The sequence below is a fragment of the Thalia democratica genome, chromosome 4 (assembly GCF_965202585.1).
Source record: "Thalia democratica chromosome 4, ktThaDemo2.hap1.1, whole genome shotgun sequence".
NCBI lineage: Eukaryota > Metazoa > Chordata > Thaliacea > Salpida > Salpidae > Thalia > Thalia democratica.
Genome location: NC_139168.1, coordinates 20,164,911 through 20,184,459, shown reverse-complemented (window position 1 = coordinate 20,184,459; position 19,549 = coordinate 20,164,911).

The window sequence follows — 19,549 nt, the reverse complement described above, 5'->3', positions numbered from 1 at the left end:
GTAAAAAAAACATTCTTTATTAAAAGCGAGAAAAAAGCGCTCAAAATAACTGGTCCTAGGACTTAATGTACAAAATAAAACTTTTAATGTATTAAGTCTTACCAATTAACTTTAGTTTTAGTTAGTTTTAAAGTTACTTATTTACCTTTTCAGCTTTTTATATATATTTTAAAGTTATTTAACCTGAAAGTAAGTTGTAATCTGTTTCTACAAGCTGTAATTTATGTATACTTGATTAGAGTGATAGTTTTGTTTTTTCATATTAAAAACTGAAACTATATTATATAAATAAATATTGAAGGTTCATACAAGTTTGTTAGCCCTAAAGGCAAACGAACTAATATGTGTTTTTAGTACTTGAAATAAAATGATTTTATTATTTTTTCAAAAAATTCTAGAAATATATTAGCCTACAAAATACTCTATAAAATAAAACATAACTAGCTTATCTTTAAGTTTTCAACAGTTTTTCCCATTCAGATCAAATTACAGAGAGTGGATTTACAGAGAGTGGATTTAAAGTTAAACTACCCAATCAGACTTGCCAAAAATAAAACTGCACTAATTGTAACTGTCTATCAGAGAGTTTTGTTTTTTATTAGTTTTGTTTAAAAAGAAAGAGCTTAGCTTCTTTTAGCTAAGCTAGGAGAAAATGTAGAAATGAATTAAAGTCCTTTCACTACTTCAATTCAACTCTGATCGTGACCCATAGTCTATTATGTATAAAACTATGTACAGTGTTTTAGCGCTAATAGTGTTAGTAAGTTTTAGTTGAATTGTAATATTTTGATAGAATGTTTATATGCTGTTGCTTGAAATTTTTCTAGTTGCCACCAGGGGCGTCGCGTGGGGTGGAACGCTTGAGCTGTAGCTCCTCCTAAAAAAAATTGTGCTTTTGTTTTGATTTTAGAGTTTAAGCCTTTAAACACGCTCTTTCAATGAGCCTTTGCTTCAGCTGTACAACCTTAAACTACGTCTAACAAAAAGCATCGGCGAAAGTCTGCAGAGCAGAAGTCCGGACTTCGTTTGCCGTGAGCTAAGCTCAAGTTTAACAAAAGAGTTGATCACGCCAATTCGATCATCAGACCACAAGTTTCGGTAGACTGAGACCGGTTTCGTCCTAAATAGGACTCATCAGTCAATCACAACCGAAAAACTTGCAGTCATCGGCTGATCATTGCCAGCAAATGGTTGCTTCATGTGAGAGCATGATAAACCGTTTGATAAACCGTTTGTAGATTGACGACTACAAGTTTTTCGGTTGTGACTGACTGATGAGTCCAAATAAGGACGAAACCGGTCTCAGTCTACCGAAACTTGTGTAACGGTGAGCAGCAAAAAATAAGGTCTCAGGTGTATTCAACGGTATTTTTTCAAGAAGTCTTTCTGGAGGTGGCAATAGCTTATTTTATTATTTCAAATGTCCTTATGAAGAAAAGTTGGGGAAATTCTAATGTAAAACATTTAAAGTTGTTTTCTAACTATTTTTTTACTAATGCTTACTTTTGAAAACATTTATTTTAATTTTTTTTTTAACCGGTTGAAGGTTAAGCCTTAACATTGAAATGAAAATATAATAACTTACAGTTTTTCTATAACTAATTATAACTTTAACATAATTAATACTGAAATGTAGGGATACGTTCAAAATAAACCCACAATTAAAATACACCCGCGTGCAAACTCTATCCGATCAAAATCCACCCAGTCAAATTCGAGAACCGCTTACTGATCGGGTAAGGGTTAAGGGTAACAGTGATAGTGAAAAATATACAAAAAATAAATAAATGAAATACAAAAAAAAAAAAGTTAATAAAGAAAATGTGAAAAAATACCGGGTTGATTTTGAACGTGGGTAGATTTTAATCGAGTGGGTTTTGAACGCGGAAGGACTTTTATAGTATATCGAAATGTAAATGTGTATAAGTAAAAAGTGGTTTACTATCATTTCCAACTCGCTATCATTTCTAACCCGATCATTTCTAACCCGATCACTTCTAACCGGATCATTTCTAATCCGATCACTACTATCCCGATAATTTCTAATAAGATCACTTCTAACTCGATCATTTCTAACCTATTCATATCTAACCCGATCAATTTCTAACCCGATCTAACCGGACAATTATTAACCCGATTTGTATTAATATACTTGTTTATTATTGTTTTAAAATAAGGGTTTGTTGTGAGTTTCAAAAAAACCAAACACAGTTGCACAATCTTTCATTTTAGAATTGATTTCTGATTTCTTTACAACAAAAAAAAAACATTCTTTTAAAATTTCAGCAATTCATATTGAGACGATTTAGTAAATTATTTCAATGATTTTAGTGCAGCAATCAGCAAAATAGTCTGAATTACGCACTTCTTTATTAAAGAAGGTTCATGGTTACTTTTATAAAAATATTTTAGAACATACCAGAATGTCAGAATTCAAACAAACTATAAAAGTTCATGAATAATTTTTTTCTTGTTCAAAATCAACCGGAGATACACATTTTGACTTTTAAAGTTAAATTCTGTACATTTGTGCAACCGTTTGGTATTTCATTGTTTTTTATCAATTATTTTTGTCGCTTTGCCAAAGCATAATCGATGTAATTAGAATAAACATTATTGGAATTAGGGTAAAGACAATTGTAAAAAAAAAAAAATTAAGTGCATTGACTAACCACTAAAATTAAAGTCCAAAGGGCATTAGGAATACAGTTAAAAAATATCTATCAAAAGTATTGAAAAACCTTATATTATTTACAGAGGAAAGGCGCTGCTAATAAAATCAAACTATACAGTTACCCAAATTCTACATATTATATTGATGGTTTATAAATCAATGGTTTATTTTCGTAGTAATTAATTATTTAAATAAAGTTTAAATGAATTATTTATTAACGGTAGTTAATTAGTTTTTAAATGCTTTAGGAAAATTTTAAGTCTTCTGTATTCTAAAGATTAAGTATTAGGTTTTGATAGTCGTCAACGTAAGAAATGTAATGAGTTTTGCAGCCTTTAAGGACTACTCCGTACTTTTTCTTTGAAGAGATTTTATATGGTTATTATAATTTTTTTAAGTATGGAGACCAGATTGGCAAGTTGCATTCAAATTAAAGGCGAATTTATATAAAATACAACTTTTTAAGAATATTAATATCAGTATATATAAAACTGGAAATAATACAGTTAATAAATATTAGTGGTCGTAATTAGTATGGTGGTTTCGTTTAAAGTTATCATTATCAAATTCTAAGTTCTTAAAAAGAAAGTGTATACTGTTTAAAAATTCAAAAGTAGAGGTAGACGTTTTTCAATATTTAGAACCCTTCACTTACTAGAACTTAATTTTTTTTTTCTTTTAGCCAATGGTAAGTTATATTTAAAAATTTAATAAGATATATTATATAATAAACTTAACTATAAAAGTTAAGTGTCAAAAACTTATTATTTTGCTTTTTTTTTCTTTCAAAATATGATGTATATAGAGAAAAGAAAATACATTTGTCATGAAAATTTAAAAGTTTTCAAAATTTAAAATATCAAAAACAGTTTCTCACGACTAATAATAGAAACTTCTTTAACAAATATCTTGATATCTTTTAAAATTTATAGTTTCACAGGTTTTCAAAAACACAAGAACTTAAGATTATTCAGCGATAATTAAATATGAAATATGAGTATAAGTTACTTGATTAATTTTTATATTTTTAAAATTTATATAAAAATATAAATTTTGTTTGTATTGTGAAACTCTAATATAGGTTTCTAGAAAATTAGAGGTGCAAAAATAGTCTTCAAGCTGGCTCTACTGTTATGAATAAAAAGTAAATATGTTGCGTGTAACAATCGTCTGAAAAAATAGTTGATTAAAGGAAACAAAACACTTGATGTAGTTTCACAAAATTGTTTTCAGTACTTATTTCGTTTATACTTACGTTATTTCAACTGTTCATAATAAAGTAAATTTTAAAGAAATTTTTGTCTACTAAAGTACTTATTTAAGTCGTAATTAAAACATTTTGTATATTATATAGATTTAAGTAAAGGTTTTAAAGAAGATTACCAGCCCGAGATTTGACTCACCTCGGACTTGTTATACGAATAAACATGTCTGTTTAATTGTTAGTGACTTTTTTTGCTCTCGGGCTAAGTAGGAATTTATTAAAGGTGTGAAATCAAGACGGATAATCGACGTAATATACTTTTGCAGTTTGTTATACGACATAACTGTTTTAATATCTAGGTTATACCTTATAATCATGCTTTTCCACTTAATATAACAAAAGTATTTAATTTCTCCTAATGTTTGTCTTAATTTCATTATCTTAATAGGCCTATGCAAGTTGTATAAAAGTTTGTAAAAGTTATTAAAATGAAACTTAAAAATAACCTACTATAAAGCGCTAATACATTAGTCAGCAATAATACAATATTTACAACAGACTTACATAACAGTTTTATACCGTAACAAAACGGTTTTTGTATCTGAATATTACAATTGTAAAGATTTACTTTTTAAAATTTGCTTATGTTAGAATTATTATAGTCACGTGAATTATTATCAGATCAAACTTAAATATTTATAAGTGCTTACTTTAAAATCCTAAAAAGAATAGTTCAAAGTATTGTAAAGTAATGGATTCAGTGAATTGTATATTATTAACGAAAAACGTTTGTTAAAGTATATTGCAAAAACAAAAATATGTGAAACAATGAAAAAAAAAATTAAATTACGTGTAGGATTAAATATCAAAAAATAAGGTGATAAAAATAAATAAAACTTATGTTTAGTTAACACTAAAGTTAAAATTTATATTAAAAAATTTTTTTACGTAATACATTAAAATCATAATGTTTTAAAGAAAATAAAAAAAAATACTTTAATAGTTTTATTAAGACTAGTAAGTTTGTAAAGAAACGTAGATTAAAATTTAGAAATAAAATAAACAAGAAGAATGGGTTAGAAATGATCAGGTTAGAAATGATAGGGTTAGAAGTGATCGGGTTAGAAATGATCGGGTTAGAAATGATCGGGTTAGAAATGATTTAGTTAAACCTGGTTAGAAACAATCAGGTTAGAAATGATCTTGTTTGAAATGATCTTGTTTAAAATAATCGGGTTAGAAGTAATCGGGTTAAAAACGATTGGGTTAAAAGTGAGCGGGTTAGAAGTGATCGGGTTAGAAATGATCGGGTTAGAAGTGATCGGGTTAGAAATGACCGGTATAGAAGTGATCGGGTTAGATGTGATCGGGTTAGAAATGATTGGCTTCCGTAAAAAGTATTTAGTGTTTGTTGAAAATTTTTTTTTATGAAAAACAAAGTAAACATTGCACAGAAACAATAATTAATTTTTCGAATATATCTATATATATATATGTGTGTCTTCGTGTTAGAAATATATGGGAATTTTTCGTTTAACAGTTTATGCAGAATAATTAACCGTATTCTTACTTTATTTAACAGAAGTGAATATGAAAGCTAAATCATGATAAAATCTTTATATATTAAACACGTTTTTAAAAGTATAAGTAAAAGTTACAAAAAATTTACTTTTTTATAAATACTTTACTTAACTTATAAATTAAAAGCATTGTTTAAAAAGCTCAAGTAAAAAAAAAATGTTAAAATTAAAGGAAAATCCAAAAGTAGTAGTTAAAAATAAATTTTAAGCCATATTGGTATACAAAATAAAACAGTTTTTACAATATGTTTGCAAATAATTTACTTTTGATTTTTCTTTATTTTGTTTTAGTTACTAAATGTATTTATATTCTTATGTCGCCACCAAAACAAGTTTTTTGTTTAAGTAAGCACGTATTAGTTTAAATTATTATAAATGACAAAAACATGTAACTGATTAGAGCATATCTAAATTAAAACTTTTAACAAATGAAGCCTAACGTTACTAAGAATACTTCAAATTGTTTTAAATTGTTAGACTCTTGTTAGGTTACTTTGAAAAAAAAAACATTTAGTATTACATGTATCAAATTATATTAAAACAGTATAGCTTTTAGTAAACGAACTTCATATAGAAATTTTTAAATTTTTTAAAAGTTATTTATCTTTCATGACGTTGGAAATGATATGTTACCTACAAAAAGTATTTATACTGTTCTGGTAAAGACGTTAAGATGTATCCTAGTAGTGTATAACTTGATATAAAAAATACTTATCAAAACATATATTATTCTTAAGATCAAATCGTTTTTATCGCTTTGTTTTGTCGATCAATTAACTATTGAAACTACTTAAAAGTGTATTTTTATCAATTAAAAAATTACAAAATATGTTATACTTTAATAAAATAAGAAAAGACTTCTCGAAAACAAAACAGTTTATTTTAACATAAAAACACAAATACGTCAACTTTTACTCACTATGTAAGTTATTATACACATTAACAAGACATTTCAACGAGTCAAAAAATACATGCTGGTGCAACTGAAGTTCAATTCATGCACAATACAATATGGTTCCGTTTTCAACTTGACACTGAAACAGATTCAAATTTTCATCAAGCAAATTTCCATTGTGTTCTTGTTTAGACAAGTCATATACTTGTAACCCTAAATCTTTAATGATACGCTGCTTGACCGTAGCAATCAAATCAAACCTAATAGAAGATAGCTTGCAAGCACATCTTCTTCCGTCAGGATCACGTGGAAAAATGACGTAGACATGCGCCCAAAAAGAAAATTTCCCTGATGTGAGAACGAGTTCGACCTTCGGAATGTCCTGAACAAAACTTTCATCATCTTTGCACAAACGCAGACCAGGACCCCGTTGTGGCTCATCAGGATAATACAACAAACGTTGGTGTCTGACTGGCACATCAAAACATTGAAATAATCTCTGTTTGATTTGAAGAACAGTAATGGGCACACTGATGTTGTTCAATTTAAATTTTCTAGATTCTAAATGTATAACCACTTGCATTTAAACAAACCTTAAAAAATATTGAACGTTTACTAATAATGGTCTAAAACTAGGTAAATTCACACTTTGTTTTAGTGTTTTAGTTTTAAAAAGGTATTTATTATAAATATAGAAAGAGATACTCACTCAGTTTGAATAAGTATAAAATATATTTCAACTTGAAAAGTGCTAACTCGAGTGTCACTTTACTCTACGTACCTATATTTTTTTTAATTGACAATATTGTGTTTTTATTACTTAACTGTATTTTAAACAAATTTGAGATGAAAGGGTGATAAACTTCATGTTTTATCATTTTTATCCACTTTTGAAAGTTTTGTTTTAATTTAATTTCACTAAAATAATTCTTTTTAACTAATAATAGTTTTTATTGAATGAATTAGCTAAATTAATTGCTAGTTTGTTTAACAAAGTTATTCTAAACTTTTAGTTTTCATACTTGTTGGACAGAACTTGAATAACATGTAGTTTTTAAATGTTTTAAATTTACTTTAAAAAAATATAATTTAAATAAGTGTGAGTATAAACTCATTCTTTTGACCCTTCGTGCAAAAGTGTTTTCATGCAAAAGTGTACCTTTGTGCATATTAGACAACGTGCATATTAGACATGTATTTTTTTTTTCGTTGAAATGTCGTGTTAATGTGCATCATAATTGACATTCTGAGTATAAGTTGGTTTGTTTTCTTTTTATATGTTTCAATAAACTCTTTATTTTATAATTATTAATTAATGATTGGTAATAACAATTTATTTACATAGGTCTACAATAAAAACATATTATTTTTAAAAGTTCGTTGTAATTTAAAAAGAAAACTAATGAGAAATAAGCTATTTTTTATTTATGTACAATGTTTTGTAAAAAAATGTTTAGTTCTACTTACAAATACTTTGTGGTTTATTGAACAAAAACAAAAAATTACTTAATTTTTTGGTTGAAGGACCTAGATACGCAAAAAGACCTCTCGGTCATCGAGTTGCATACCCAACTTATATCAAATTACAATGAGCTAAAAATGAGAAAAAAAATTATACATGAAATCATATTATACAAAACACGTATATTTAGATAGATGAAACAATTTTCATGTCTTATTGTTTTCTGTATTTAAAAAAAATGACATTAAACTAAATATTTATTGATTAATAACTGTGATAAAAAATATTATAACATGTAGACAACTGTTAAGAAATATTTACGTAAACTGTAGTTGACTTAGAATAAACAAAACTCCTATAAATAAAATTTTTAGTTTAAAAAAGCTAATTATATTTTAAATATCAACAGGCTTTTTAGAAGTACCAAAGTCCAAAAAAAATCCTAAAATTACAGATCTTTATAACATAATACTCTTATTTTTAATGATAAAGTATCATAAAATCTAAGTAAGATCTAAGTCTACTACATAATATTATTTTACCTTTACAACACCTATAATTAAAATACTAAGTTAAACATTATTATATAGTCTTTCAGCTAAAATATAATTTTGTTTAACTTGTTTGGCTTAAAGTTTGTAGTTTTTAATTATGGGTAACGGTTCTAATATGCACATAGACACTTTAGCACGAATGGACATTTTTACACGGAAAGTCATTTTTGCAGGAGAATATAAAAATAAAATAAAAAATAAAAAGAAATTAAACCAGAAACAAATATAATAAAAAAAATTAAAAAAAAGTTACCGACCGAGGGTAAGGTTTAGAGATAAAAGTTATAGTGTAAGAAAAAAATAATAATAAAAAACAAAAATTTAAAAAACTTATTAAAAAAGCAAAAAAAGTAAAAAGTTACCAATCGAGGACAAAAGTTAGGATTAAAAATAACTAATTAATAGTAAAAAATAATTAATTTAAATTATAAAAAAGACTACAACAATATCAACGCGTGCAAAAGTGTCTTCGTACAAAAGAGTCTCTTCGTGCATATTAGACTCCTGCCCTTAACTATAATAATAGTTTTGTATAAACAAATTATAGATTAGTGACAATTTTAAGATTAGAATATGTTAAACGGCACTTTCGTTAATTAGTTTTCAATAAATCAGCACAAATTAATTTTATATTTTATCAGCTAAGTTACTTAATTGTCTCATTTAAGCTTTTACAGTTTACAGCATATTTGTTCATTTTTGATTTAAAATAAGTTTATACTTTTTTTTGTGCACAATTTAAAAAATATACTATAGTTTTGATCTTACTTATAAAAGTATTCCTTAACTTTAATTTACCTAGTACTTAAATTTTACTTGAATTTATTTACTAAAGCTTCATTCTATTAGTTTAAATCAATTTTTAGAAATAAAAAAATACACAATTTAGCATATAAAGATGGCCTGAAGTTTTTCTCAATTTAAAAGTTTAAAAAACTATTTTGTGGTATATAAATAAAATGTTTTGTTATTTTGTTGTGAATTTGAGCTGGTTTGTAACATCTTATTAAAAGTGTTTCAAAAGCTAGTTTATACTTCTAGTTGATTGAAATGCAAATTGTAAACCTTTACTTTATTTTAAAAGCCCTGAACCAGTGTTAATTGTGATCAAACTTCTTGTACGACAATAAAATTTTATCAGACAAAATAATTAAATTTCGATTTTAAATCAAAAAGTTAATTAATAAAAATATTTTTAAAATTAGAAATTGTTCGAATTCAGTCAAATAAGTATAAAAACTAAAAGTTAAGCAAGTTAACTAAAACAAACTAGCAATTTAACTTATTTTTAAAATAAAAACTACTGTTGATTAAAACTATTTAACTTAGGGAAACTAAACTAAGAAAAAAAGTTCTAAAAGCGGATTAAGTTAATTAAATGTGAAGTTAATCACCTTTTTCATCTAAAATTTGTTATAAGAATAAGTAAGTAGTAAATATAATATTGACAATAACTAAAAATGTAGGTACGTACAGTATACGACATTTTAGTAACACTTTTCAAGCTTAAAACCACGTTTAGTCATATTAAAACATTTGACTTAAAACTGTCGAAATCAATTTCATTTTATTACATAAAAAAGAACTTATGTATAGTAGATCAAGCTAAATTTTAATCAATACCAGTAAGTATTAATATTTTTGAAGGTTTGTCAAGATGAATGTGGTAATAAAATTTGAAACAAAAGAGTTTACATTCACCAACATCATTGGGCCCATTACTGTGCTTCGAATTAAACAAATGTTTCATCTTAAGTTCGGAGTTCCAGTCAGACACCAACGTTTGTTTTCTTATCCTGACCAGCCACATCGAGGTCCTGGTCCGCGTTTGTGCCAAGATGATGAAAGTTTTGTTCAGGGCAACCCGAACGTCGATCTTATTCTCACACTAGGGGAAGTTTCAAACTGGGCGCATTTCTACGTCTGTTTTCCACGTTATCCTGGCGATGAAAGACGAGTTCTCAAGGTTTTTTTCAACAGGTTTGATTCAATTCATGAGATCAAGCAGCGGATTTTTGCTGATCATGACGAGTTGAGAGCTCACGCCTTGTCTAAACAAGAACCCCACGGGCATTTGCTGGAGGATGACTCGAATCTGTATCAATGTCAAGTTGAAAACGGAACCATACTGTATTTTGTATAAAGTGAATCTCAGTTGCACCAGCATGTATTTTTTGTTTCGTTGAAATGTATTATCAATGTGTATAACAACTGACATAGTGAGTATAAGTTGACGTATTTGTGTTTTTATGTTTCAATAAACTATTTTGTTTTCTTGGAGTCTTTTTTGTGACTAATTTCAGTACAATAAATATTTTATTTGTAGATTGAAACAAATACACTTTGAATGATAGATGCAATATTTTATTGATCGACAAAACAAAGCGCTTAGAAGGATTTTTTCTTAAAAAAAGTTCTGTTATATATTTCGAACAATACTTCTGTTATTTAGTCTTACCTTTGGATAGAGTTTATCTTCATGACCAGGAATAGTAGGAATACTTATATTGTTATTATATACAATATTTCGATTACAATGTTATGAAAAATAAAAAGATTTCTAAATTTTATACAAATATTTTTTAATTTTCTACTAGCCAAAAACTCTACAGAAATACTAAAAAAGTAATACAGATGACAAAAAATTTAATTGTTTTTTTTTATTTAATAGTTTTTTTTTTAAAACTAATTTAACATCAACAGATAAATTTAAATTAATTTTCAGTTTAAATATTTTTAGTGACGTTAGGTTTCATTGGACAAAAGTTTTAATTTGAAATATATATTCTATTTAATTAAATGGGTTTGCCACTTATAATAATATTTAAACTAATATGTCCTCACTTAAACGCAAAAACTTTTTATGGTTGCGACATTACGTCGTTAATACATTTAATAACTACAACAATGTAAAGATAGTAAAAAGTAAAAGATTTTTTTTTATTTAAGGTTATCATTCAAACTTTTATTTCTTTAAAAAAAAAACTAATCGTACTTTATAATACTTTTTTTTAATTTTTTAACCTAGTAGTTTTACTTTATAAATAATAAAAAAACATCAAATAGTATATTTATTTTCTACTTTTATATTAAATATATCAAACTTAGTTGTAATTCAACAATCAAATTTTTCTTTTAATTTAAATCAAAAAGTGTAGATTGTAGTTAAGAACTTAGAGACCCTTAGTTGGTTTTATATTAAAAATTAATTGTTTTTATATAATTTGATTATAGAATAAGTGTTTAATATCTTACAAATTTTGTTCCCAGTAAGAAGCTAAAATAGTAAAGATTACTAATTTTTTACTACCTAACTTTAATAAATAAATTCTCATCATGTAAAAACATAATATAATAATTTGAATTTGATAAATAAATATGCTTTTTTCGTCACTTAAATACAAAAACTAATTTAATTGTTCTGTGAGTAAAAAATAAAACTTATATAAAATTGTCATGAGCTGTCTAAAGTTTTTAATTACTATTATTAAATATGAAATATTAAAAATTATACAATAAAAACTAGTTATTTGAGGTCTAAATGTATCTAAATAGAACTGAACTTGTTTTTACAAAAAATCATACATAATTAAGGCTAAGTTTATTTTTTATTAGCTTTCTTCTAAACTATCATGAGTTTTTTTTTTTAATATATTTTGTTGAAGATCAATGTAAATAAAATAAGTTAGACCGTTTTTGGTTTTGTAGCTTTTTTGTATAAGATTAAACATAGTTAATAAATATTTTTTTGTAAATATGTAATACACTTTTGTACCGTATTGTTCACTTTATTGTTCTGTTTAAAGCCTACGTAGTACAAATCTCCATAAGTTTACATAAACATTTAAAGTTTAAACCAGGGTTTCCCAAACTCATTTACTAAATCGCCCCCTTTTCAATAACTTGAAAAAAAATCGCTTCCCACGATTTTACAAAGTAATTTTTCTTTTGAGTACAAACTTTTGAGCTAAAAAAACTTGTGTTCAAAATGTATTTTAGTCTGGTACTTCTTATGCACGCACTTTTGTGTTCAAAGTAGTTTACAGGACTTGAGAAAATAATTTACAGTTATTTTCTTAGAAGCCCAGTAAAGTGTATTAAACATTTAAAATACTTAAGTATTAAAAAGCCTTATGTAATCTGTTATCAATCCTGTTTAAATATGAACTGTTTTGAAACTATGAAAGTTTTAGGTCAGTGGTGGACAACTTTTGTAGTCAGCAATTCATATTTCCTAAATATTCTTTTCTAGTTTCAACTCGTTAAAAAATATAATTGCGGGCTGCATGATTTAAAAAAAATAACAAATAAGAAATTAAAAGAACTCGAACAAAATTGTAATAAAATGACATAGCATTATTGTGATGTAGGAAATTCTATTGTGAACTGAAAACGAAATGAAAGCGTATTTCAAAATATTAAGTATCAAAAAACTAGATTTTATTTATTTTGCACAAGTAGTTTTCAATTTACTTAGCGGGTCGAAATTCGACTAGATCTGCTACTTGATCTGAGCTGTACGTTACCCATCTGAAATCTTAACTGAAACCTGACATAATAATAATATCTCATATAACAAATTTAGACATTTAGAAGTTAATACTTAGTAACTTATTTAAACCGAACAAAATACTTAAATTATTTTATAAATAGGCATATTCTAAAATAACTATACCAGAGATTAAAAAACTATAAAAAAATGAACAGTCTATTATACAAAAAATAAAATAAAAATCAAAATATAATTTCTGATCTAGTTTAAGGAAGTTTGACCGACTGGTTGATTATCTCATATGAAAAGTGGTTTCATCAACAGCTTCAGTAAATGCAGTAAATTTATTAATTTCAATGCTAAGATATATTGTAAGCAAGTTAGTTGTAAAGTTAAAAATTTAATTTTAAACAGTTTAAACTATTTGTTTCGTAGTAGAATACTATGAAATAGTATTCGACTTGGAATAATCTTTAGGGAACTAAACCTGAATTCTAACAATTTTTTTTCTTCATTTAAATTCAAAAAAAAATTTAATGTTTTACAGTTAATTCTGTGAACAGAAAGTAATCAATCAAAAAAGACTTTTAACTAGGTTAAAATTTTGTTTTGTAACTGTAGTAGTCTTCTTGATGGCTTATTTAATTCTGTTTAAAAAGTTTTTTTTTTCTAGCTATTAGCCTATAATAATTTAACAGAGGAAAAAAGTCAAAAACTAAAAGCTAGTGTTGAAGTATTAAAATAAAATAAGTATATTCTAATTGCTTATATATATTGAATTAAGATAAAACAAAAGACAGTTGTATTAATAGTTTAAAACTCTTTATATAATAATAAATTTTTTAATAATAGTAAATCAAATTAGAAAATAAAATTGAGTTTAAGAAACTTTTAAATGAAAAACTAGAAGTCATTTCAAATAGAGATCTCAAATTTATACTCTTTTAAAACCAAAAAATTTTTTTTAGAAATAAAAACTTTAATGGTTATCAAAATTTTACAATCAGATAATAGTTATATAGTGATATAAGTTATATACAGATTAAACAAGTAATAACAAAAACCTGTCAAATAAAGGTCTTTCAAACAAGTATTTTAATTATGCTTTAAAAACTTTTAGTCTAATGTAAAACGACGAATATGAATTACAAAATTAACCAGGTCAAAATAAAAGTATTCAAAACTTTAAAACATAAACCATTTAATAAATATAGTAGACTTCCGCTTGAGTTGAAAAAAACCAAAAAGTGCAAACTCAAAAAATTATTACCATATTTTTTTTACAAAATGACAAATTTCAATATGTTATATGCAATAATGTTATGAATAAACATGAAATCCACTAAAACAAAAAACTAGCTTTCATTAAAAAAAATGATCTATATAAGCTATTAAATATTATATATATTTTGTTTTATTAATATTTAGTTAGTAATAGACTTTACTTTAGTTAAATTTAGGAAAATATAAATTTGCACTTTTTTTGGGTAAAAAGTGCGAACTCAAGAGGAAGTCTACCGTAATTAATATTTATTAGGCATTATGGAAACCTGTTGTAGAATAAATAGCTTAATAAAGTTGTTATTTTAAAAAGACTACTCAAATACAATACAAACCAGGTTAAAAAAGAAATATTTCAAAAGATCAATCAAAATTAAAAAACTTTCATAAAATAAAGTCTGCGACTGAAGTCTAGTATAATGGGAATGATTGAGGTTCATGACTGCTTGCAAGTTTTTCTAATCTGATTCTTAATCAGTAAAATAGAGCCTTAAGTGACCTCCTTTATAAATATCTAGATTAGATCTTTTGCTCAAGATGTTGATAACTGAACTGAAAGCTTTTTCAACAACATAGCTGGAAGGAAAAGCTATAAAGAACAATCTAAATTCCTCTCAAATGATTGATATTTTTGCCTTTGTTTTTGTTGAGTCCAAAAGCTTTCATATCGTTCTTTGGAAGAATTTACTTTAAGTTCAAGGTCAGTTTGTAAGTCTGAGAAGATTTCCTGTAAGTCGTTTACTTCAAAAGTATCTGCCTCAGAGGAATCCATATATTTATCTATAGGGTAGCTTTTTTGTGTCAAATCTAAATTTTACTACTTAATATGTTTAAATTGTTAAAAATTACAGATTTTTTCCAGGTTTTTTTTTTTGCCTGAATTGTCAAATTCCAGGTTTTTCCAGGTTTCTAGATAAATTAGCAACCCTGTATAGTTTTATTTCTTAGTGTAACTTAGTGACTTTTCAAAAAACAACTGGAAATATCATGTGGTCATAGTTAATAATAAATAACATAGATTTTTACAAACCATTTATGATCCCAAATAACATATATGTCAGGTTATAAAATAGTGAGAGGGATTCCAATCGTCTATGACCTATGTAATTCTTAAATAAGGAAATATATGAATGAAAATATAGCATTTACTTAAAAGTAGGAGTCATAAGCACTTGTTTTTTTTTAATATTTTACATAAATAAAAGATACTTTTTTGTTTAAGTTTTACCTCAGGGTCAAAAAATTAATAACAAACTAAAATTAGTAAAATAGCAAGAAAAAAAGTAAAAATCTTATGACAGCCCAAAATTTTAAAATCGCCCCCTTACTAGTTATCGCCCACCCTTTCGCCTCCTTACTAATTATCGCTTCCCGAATTACTAAAATCGCCCCCAGGGGGGCGATATCGCCCACTTTGGGAAACCCTGTAGTATAGTTTGGATCTGACTTAAAAAAAAAACACTAATTTTAAATAACCTAGTATTAAAATTTTACTTGTTGATTAAATCAATTTTTAGAAAAAAAAAACCAAATCCACAATTTAGCATATAATGATGATCTAAAATTTCTTTCATTTTAAAAGTTTAAAAAAATATTTTGTGGTTTATAAATCAGATGTTATTGATATTTTGTTGTAAATTCAAGCTGTTTTTCTAACATCTAACTAAAAGTGTTTTGAAAGCAAGTTTACACATCAAGTTGATTGAAGTAAATTTTTAAAATACTTTCTTCATTTTCAAAGCCCTCAACCAGTATTAACTGTAATCAAATTTCTTGTAGCGACAATAGGATATTATCTTATTTAAATAATTAGATTTCTAATTTAAAATCAAGAAGTTACTTAAACAAAAGCATCAAAAAATCACAAAGTGTTCAAATTCAGTCCAATAAGTATAAAATCTATAAGTTAAGCGAGTTAACTAAAAAAATCTACCAATTGTTTTAACTTATTTTTTAAATGAAATTACTGTTGTTTATAAGGATTTAATTTAGTGAAACTAACCTTAGAAAAAACATATAAAATCGGATTAAGTTAATTACATTTGGAGTTAATCACTTTTTTCATCTTAAATTTGTTATAAGAAAAATCAAGTAGTAGTTATAATATTGACAATAACTAAAAATAAAATTTAGTCACATTTAAACATTTGATTTAAATGTGTCAAATTCAGTTTCATTCAAAATCAAATTTTATCGCAAAGAAGTACTAAAACACGAAAGTATAGTAGATCAAGCTAAATTTTAATCAATAACAGTAAGTATTAGTATTTTTGAAGGTTTGTCAAGATGAATGTGGTAATAAATTTTGAAATGAAAGAGTTTACATTCTACAACATCAGAGTACCCATCACTGTGCTTCAAATCAAACAAAGGTTTCATGATTCGTTCGGCGTTCCAGTCAGACACCAACGTTTGTTTACTTATCCCGACGAGCCACAACGAGGTCCTGGTCCGCGTTTGTGCCAAGATGATGACAGCTTTGTTCCGGGCATCCCGAACGACGATCTTGTTCTCACAATAGGGGAAATTTCTAATTGGGCTTTTTTCTACATCAGTTTGCCTTATTCAAATGGTAGAAGACGTGTTTCGAAGATTAATGCTAATAGGTTTAATTCGATTGCTGATGTCAAGCAGTGTATTATTGATGGTCAAGGGTTACAAGTAAATGGCTTTTCTAAACAAGGACACAATGGGAATCTGTTGGATGAAAATTTGAACATGTTTCAGTGTCAATTTGAAAACGGAACCATATTGTATTGTGTATGAAGTGAACCTCAGTTGCACTAGTATGTATTATTTGTTTTGTTGAAATGTCTTGTTAATGTGTCTAACAACTGTCATAGTGAGTATAAGTAGTTCGTTTAAATTTCTTGTTGTAGTGTAATTAATTGAAGTTGTGAGTATAAGTTGATGTATCTTCTGTTCTTATCTTTTAATAAATTGTTATATTTTCAAGGAGTCTTTTTTTAATTATATAAAGTATAACATGTTATGTTATTTGTTATTTAATAAAAAATTACCTTAAATGGTAAATGCAAAATTTATTGATCGACGAAAGAAAACACTCAAAAGTATTCGGTCCTAGGAAAAAAAAACTTTTATACTTTGACAAATATTTATCTTATACAGTCTTGTTGAGGTGTTTGATTTTCTTAGTTATACTGTTTATATTAATTTACAAATTTAATCTTTTAAAAGCTAACGCTTTGCTTGTTTGTTATTTAATACTTTTATTACTACTATTGTTGTTTGTGTCCAACCTTGTACACAGGCATGAAATCTAAGCGATTAAACAAAAAGACATGGGAATAATAGATGTTTTACAATAAAGTAAAAAAAAGATGTCTATGTATATTTTTTTTTGTTGAAATGTCTTGTTAATGTGTATGATAATTGACATTGTGAGTATAAGTTGATTTTTTTCGTTATCTTATATTTCAATAAACTTTTTTTTTAGAGGATTTTTTTTAATTGTCTAAGTTATCACGTATGTTGTAATTTGTTAATTGATAAAAATACACCTTTGATAATAGATGATAAAGTTAATTGATCTTTAAAACAAAAGTCTCAAAGAATTCGGTCCTAGGTAAACAAAATCTGTTATATGTTACAAATTTAAACATCCTTGTCCGGGACAGTAGGAATATTTTTTTATTTGTAGCATTTATTTTCAAGTTACGAAAAATTCATAGATTTCTAGACATTTTACAAACTCAATTTTAATTTAATTGGCTAAAAACTATTTTAATTTGAGTATTTCGTATGATTTATTTATTGTTAACATAAGTAGTTAACATTAAATATTTGAACAAAATAGTATTACAAGTATTTTTAGTAACTTGAGGTCTCATTATTTAAAAATTTTAATTTTAGATACGCTTTAAATCAATTAATTTTATTTTTTTGGATAAATTTAAACTAATGGGTCCCTAGTTTTACGGCAAAATCTGTTATTGTGGACATAGAACGTAAATACGTTTTAATAACTACAAAAAAGTAAAGAAAATAAATAGTAAATCATTTTCAAACGTATTTTGAAATCTTAGATTTTTAAACATAACAATATTGCATAAAACTTATTTTCAATTACTATTTGATCACTATTTTGTGTGAGGCTCTTCTTAAATGCATTTTGTTTGGAAAATTTGTTTACTTTTTTTTGGTTTGTTTAATAAACCACATCTACAATCGAACTTATGTTGTAATTTCGCTGAAGTCCGGCAATAGTTGATAACTTATAGCTTAAAAATTAAAAAAATACAACTAAACAAGATTTTAAAATAGTTATAAGTAGTCATTCATATAGTTTAGTTTATAGAAGTTTTTTAATTCCAAACTTCTAGTAAATATAGATAGATTATATATAATTTGAATGTTTGATTTGTCAAGATTGATTCGTTTGCATGTTAATTTCAAAACGAATATATTTTTTCTATTTGAAATACTGTACATGTAACGAAAGTTTTTATTCGAGTTATTGTATAAAACTTTCAGCTTATACTATTATACTTCTGATATCGAAATATTTTTTTTTAGTGTTGAGTTTCAAAAGAAAAATTATTCAAATATCCAAGCCAAAAGTTTAAACTACTTAGTGTTTACTTTTTGGTTTATTAGTTTTTTTTTCAAATCAAATTCAATCCTATGTTTTTTGCTCTAGCGCTCTATTTCATATTTAAATAAGATAAATGTTGTTAAATATACTTTTTTACATAAGCTATTGCTTATGCTAAACATTAAAGTTATTCTCAAAGTAACTAAAGCAAAATATACTGTAAAAATAATTTTAAGTTTACAAACCGTCGTAGCAAAATGAAACTAGATTACAAAAAGTTCTAGTTTCTGTTATCGTCAAAAAAGTAATTAAAATATAGCTATAAATTGCTTCATTATTATAAATTTTAAAATATAATTGGATAAAAATTTCAAAGTTGCTTTACTTTCTTGTCTAATTTTAATCTCAGCAAACTGCGTTAAGTACTGAATCATCGGTCAATACTCTATTTGAAAGGAAATTATATTTTTTTGTATCTTGTTTTCAAGTGCTGTGTAGAGTACTTTTAAATAAGTAAGTGATGTCTAATGTTGCTTTTTGTAAGTAATAATATATTCTAAAATTTCTAATTAAGTTAAGTAAATTAACAGGTTTTTTAGAAATTGCAAAGTCAGAAAAAATCTTAAAAATTCAGATATTTATTACATAGTTTTTTTTTATGTTTTAGCGCTAAAACATCATAAAAAAAACTAAGATTCAAATTAACTACATAATATTATTTTATCTTAATATTACTCTATATTTTAAAACAAACTTAAATATTATTACTCAATGTTTCATCTAAAATATATTTTGTACAAATTGTTTTGCTTTAAATTTATAGTTTATAACTATGAAAAATGTTTTGTATAA